At 29.3% G+C, this 5,750-nt stretch overlaps 1 long non-coding RNA gene across 1 annotated transcript; it reads left to right on the top strand.

Moving 5' to 3' along the window:
- The first annotated feature begins 1,119 nt into the window (after positions 1-1,119).
- LOC132760205 (uncharacterized) lies at positions 1,120-2,731 on the top strand. The gene is made up of 2 exons (XR_009629826.1): positions 1,120-1,207; positions 1,574-2,731. It is a non-coding gene; the product is annotated as an uncharacterized LOC132760205 (long non-coding RNA).
- The last annotated feature ends 3,019 nt before the right edge of the window (positions 2,732-5,750 follow it).

The raw sequence follows: 5,750 nt of genomic DNA, 5'->3' as shown, positions 1-5,750 counted from the left end.
AATTTGTCGCATCACATGAAAAGAGGATTGTAAACAAAAAGGACAAAGTAATTTTGTGCAGACAGGTGAGTTTAAAAATATAGACAGTTTTAGTGTTCACTTCACCCCTCTTTCTATGAAATCTGATAAAAGAGCACTACACCCCCCTTTTTGGTTATATGTTGTCATTCTTGCATTTACACAAATTAAGGTGGAACACGTGAAATGCAATCAATTGCATTATGGTGATTAAAATATTCATTGTTTTAAACACATTTCTTGTTTTATAATAAGTATTGGACCAACTCAAAATATTGTAGAGATAATAACTTTTTCCCTAATATATTTATATGGTATTAATGATAATCAGTTAAGTACTTTATATTTTTTTCTAAAAAAATATACTTATCACATTAAAACTTCAAAATAAGTTTGACTATTTAAAATAACTTATTTTGTATTAGTCATTTAAAATTGGGTGACCTACTATCTTAGATATGAGATATCTCTTTCACCCCTCATTTGTTCTAACATTGATACTGGGAAATACATGTATATCCCAGTTTGACAGTACATTGATAGTTATGAAAGTTAGAAAATGACACATAATATTTCTTATCAACAATTATATAGCAGATTTTTCTTTATTTTTATGTCACATTGAATACTTTAAATTGTCTTTCATGTAATGTTTCAGAAAATGATGTAATATATCAAAGTTCCATGTTGCAAGTTAACTTGTCAGTGTTAAAAATATTGAAAAATTGCCTTGAGTTAAAAATTTTATAAAAAAATACTTAAAAAAAAGAAAATTAACAAACAAAAGGTTTATTTATTGATGAAATATTTATTCTAGAAATAATCAGGGATGATGGGTGAAGTGTCTTAATGATTTTGGGATGTGAAGTGTCTTCAGATGTTAAGTGTCTTGTTTCCACATTTAAACAAATACTATTGTAATATATTGTAGTAATGTTAGATTTGTGGAAATCACTATCATATTTACTCATAGTTTGTTAAAGTTTATGTAGATATTATCCTAGTAGGCTTCTTTTCAGGTATCACTTGATTTTCTTTTAAACATGTACATGCTATATAGAGTCTATGAAATTGTAGCTGAATTTTTATCTGATTTTCCTTACAGATATAAGGCAGCATGAATAGTTAGTACTTGGTGTATCTGCTGATCAATGTGTTTGTAAAAGAGATGAGGCTGTATATCACCAGGGTCAGTCGTGACAAACTTATTTTAGAAACAGTATTATAAAAGTAAAATTGCCTTACACTGTCAGAAAACTGACATACACTGTCAGAAATCTGACAGTTATAGAGGAATATCTAAAAAATTCAATAGTAAGAACCTATTTGAAAGCTCAATGGTTGTGACTGGCAAATATTATTACAAAGACATACCAAATTATTCAATAAAAACTATTAACATTTAGTTTATAAGGATTTCATTTGAATTATACATTTTCATATTTATCTGGTCTTGACATTTCATATGAGATAGTTTGGTAAAAAAAATTATTTGTATCAAATGACAATGTTAATTATTTGATTTTAAGTCAGATTATTCTCTGTAATGTTTCAGTCTACTGCTGAATGATGGAAGGTTTACAGCTAAACAATCCTATGGTTGGAATCAATATCCAGGGACAGCTCTCCCTTAAAGGGCCAAGTGTTGTGACCTTGTTATTTGGCCAACAAAGGACATAAAAGTCCTAAAGATAGTTATGAAGAAAGTTATATTGACTATTAAACATTTCATCAATTTAAATTGAATAAAGTACATCATGTATAATTTAATACATTCCATAATAACTTTGTTTCTACATGCACATGAATAAAAAAAACACTTGAGTATGGTCACAAAGAGATAGTCAGTGATCTACAATTATTACCCTGAATGCATGTAAGAAGCTTTATGTGAATGCTTTTTTTATTAATGATTAATGAAAACATATGCATAGGTTAAGGTCTTTAAGTTGTTTCTGAGTGTATACCTTGGATGGTACATGTTTGTACTGACTGTATATTCACTTTGTCTTAAGTGTCAAAACTATAGCTAAATCAAATATTTATATTTCTTGTAGTGATAACTTTACTGAATCATTCTCTTGAATAACATTATGAAATGTTTGATTCATTTTCAAAACTTGAAAAGAATACACAGCAAAATGATGTTCTTCTCTGTATTCAATTTGATTAAAGTGACTTTACAAAAACAAAGATTTATGTATTACAATTCATCTGAAAGTAAAATAACATGAGATAAATCAAAGTAACATGTGTGTTTATATTGATATTTATTGATTTATTGTTACTTGAATGCATTAAAAATTGTTTGGATGAATATTAAAAACAACAAAGAAAATAACACAAAAGGGACAATAATGAAAATAAACAATCAGAACAAAAAGCTGTGAGACTTTCTACAGAATTCCCTGGAAGTGACATTTTATATTTAATGTTCTAAATTTATTATTTGTCTTAACTGCTCTTGTCTGAATAGTGTCTTAACTGCTCTTGTCTGAATAGTACCCTGTGTCTGTTAAAACATATTGTTTTTATAATGTTATATAGTTTCAAGATTGTTTTCTAGCAGATATGTACATCAATTCTAAACAGGTATTATTAAAAATTAATATGAATTAAAAAAAATTGTAACATGTCATTTCAATGTCATAATTTTCTTTTCAATATGTATTCATTGTCATACTGGAATAATAATAAAAGACTTTGTAACATTGTAACACTTACTGTTCTGTAAATACTTTTACAAATAAGCCAGCCATATTGTTTTCAACTTTTCCTTAATCTTAGCTGAAACTGCTAAGAAAGACTATTCTAATGTTTGTAGATGTTGTTTAGCATTTACCTCACAGCCCTGTACATATATTTTGTACTCAAGCTGTGCCACCTGTAACTTATTCAATGTCATGAACGCACATACATGTTGAACCTTGATGGGTGTCTCTGTATTCAAGCATCAACAGCGCTTTGTTCGAAGTAAAAATCTTAAAACACTAGCTATGCTTTGGAAGCCTTCTGCTTTACTCACACAGTTAGGACAAGATACTTTACAGTTGACAGATCATAATGATGTATACTATCACGTTCTTTGACTTTTATTCAGCATTTTCTTATAAATACAGGGATGTAAGGGATATATTTACATAGTCATTGGTGATATTTAATTGTATCCTTGGATGACAAGAATGACGCTACCGCTTTTATTAGAAATAATGTGCCTAACATGCAGAAGGGATTTAAATTTTTGACATCGTCTATAACATGTTTTGTAGACTGATTTATGTCCTCCTTTTTGATGCATCTTTATATTTTGATCCGCAAATAAGTATCTATTTGTCTCACGGATTTATATAAATCCGTGAATGATTTACTGTTTTTTTTTATTTTATTAAGATCAATATACAATGTATCCCATGTATTTTTTAAAAATCTTCTACAAGAAAATAAATCGCATTCTAACACAAAAAGACTTATCGTTTGTTTGTACTTTATTTAGTTAGTTTGGAAAACAAAGTAACCCCTCGGAAGCGTTTATCACAACAAAATTACATAAAAATTGCAGACTCGGTTTGATTGAGTCTGTACATGAGGGATAATGAATACGTGCAACATCCCTCACTTAAATGTCCTTTTGATCATCCCCCATGCTTTGCCGTTATTAAAGCTACTTCGACGAGGCATACACGGTATTCAGTTTATGCATAGGTTTTTTGTATTGTATATATATGGAATTTTTTTTAAATCGTTATTTCTTTGTTTTGGATAGAATTTCGGGGTCCTGTGGTTAATCATCTTTATGCAGTCGTGTTTACATTGACAGGTGCGCGGGAAATCACGTGACCCGGAAACGTACTTTCGACAGTATGGTTACTGTTTATACGGTCGTACGACCGAAAATGGTCTTAGCTGCGACTGAGGGCGTACGACCGTGTTCATAAAACGGTCATGAGGAAATCGTAAGCTCGGTCGTAAGTATCGGTCGTAAGATAAGATCGCAGTTACGACCGTCTTTGTTGATAAAACGGCACCCTGATTTTCAATTTTTCCTACTTTAAATACGTGATTGTATTGAGCGCACATTTTAAATATTCATGATAGTACAATTGTACATTCATCATGTACACTTCTCGTGTTGTAGTCATCAATATGACAATAAACCTGTAATTGTTACATAAAATATATATATTTGTGTCTTGAGACAGATATATTCATAAACTGAATGCTACTAAATCCTTGAATAATGACCTGTTTGGCGTAAGTTAATGAAAGAAATAAATTTGCAAACCGATTTTTTATATATATATATATATATAAAGAAGTTCGATTCCTTGTGTGGATCTCATGTATAAAGAAAGTATGTTTTGGGAAATGCAGAGTACAGAGTTCTTTAGTTTTTTATACGTTTATTTCTGTTAGCGCTTTCAAATTTTTTCACATATCTTCAGACAGTAACGTATAATATAAACATAACAAATATAACAATGACGTAACGTTATAAAAGTACGGGAAACGTAAAAATACAACGTTGCGCTGCAAATGAGATATTCTTTTACCTTCTACATAAGAAGTATGAAATTGCTACAAAAATACATAGGGTAAATATTCTATAAAGGAGGTAATAAATAAGTATTAAAATTCAAAACATTGACTAATTATAGAAGTAGATACAACGTTTTGCATTACCTATAAATACTTTTTAATATTAGTGAGCTAAACGAGTAAAAATATGTCAGAAAAATGTATTACTTGAAACCATGTGGAAATGGAAAAATATTTACTTATATAAATTTTAAAGATCTTGCATGAACCGTTATATAGACTAAATAAAGGGAGGTAATAAATATGCTTTAAAATGAAAAAGCATTGACTTATCATAGAAGTAAATGCAAAATTTGTATTACTAATAAGTACTTTTTTATATAATTAGCTAAACGAGTAAAAAAAAATATCAGACAGAAAGTAACTTAAAAACCATGTGAAATGTAAAATAATTGTTATATATAAATACCCAAGTTTATTGTAAAAGGTTAATATGAGCTGTTTAATTGTGGCTTCAATATGCTTATAAGAAATAATTCTTTTTCATCTCTGAAATGATCATCAATCTTCAGTACTTTATATAGGGGAAAATATATTAAACTTTTCCCCCTGAACACTCATGTAGATGTTTATTCACCTTAAGAAAACGAAGTGACTCTGTATTAGTTTGTTGTCTATGTAAATTCATTCGTAAGTTTAATCCATTTCTAGTTTGCACAATATAAAATTGTTGACAATTTGGACAAATAATACTATATATTACATTTTTAGTTATACAGGTCATACTTTGTTTTACTGTGAAATTTTTGCCATTTGTAAACTGAATTGTGTTACCTTCGATAATTGAAGGACATGTCTTACACCTGGTTCTGTTACATTTTGTTACAGACGGAATGTCCACTTTCATATCAAATCTGGAGGATGATAAAAGTTGTTTTAAGTTTTTCGGCTGTCTTTTACTGTTTATAATTCTTTTCTTTTGTAATATATTCTTCATTCTTTCACTCTTTTGTAGAATTATTTTACAAGAATTTATAACTGGGAACATGTTTGTATTTCTGGGATTGTGTGTTGAAACGAAAGGGATAACATCATGGGCGGAAGTACGAGTGTCTTTACGATCAGTGGTCTTGATGGGTCCCTTCGATATAGCCTGCTCTATTCCATGTTGTATCAGTACATCTGGATAATTCTGT

The sequence above is a fragment of the Ruditapes philippinarum genome, unplaced genomic scaffold, assembly GCF_026571515.1.
Source record: "Ruditapes philippinarum isolate M1 unplaced genomic scaffold, ASM2657151v2 ctg10190_1_1_1_1, whole genome shotgun sequence".
Taxonomy (NCBI): Eukaryota; Metazoa; Mollusca; class Bivalvia; order Venerida; family Veneridae; genus Ruditapes; species Ruditapes philippinarum.
This window is presented reverse-complemented; position numbering and strand designations above follow the sequence as displayed.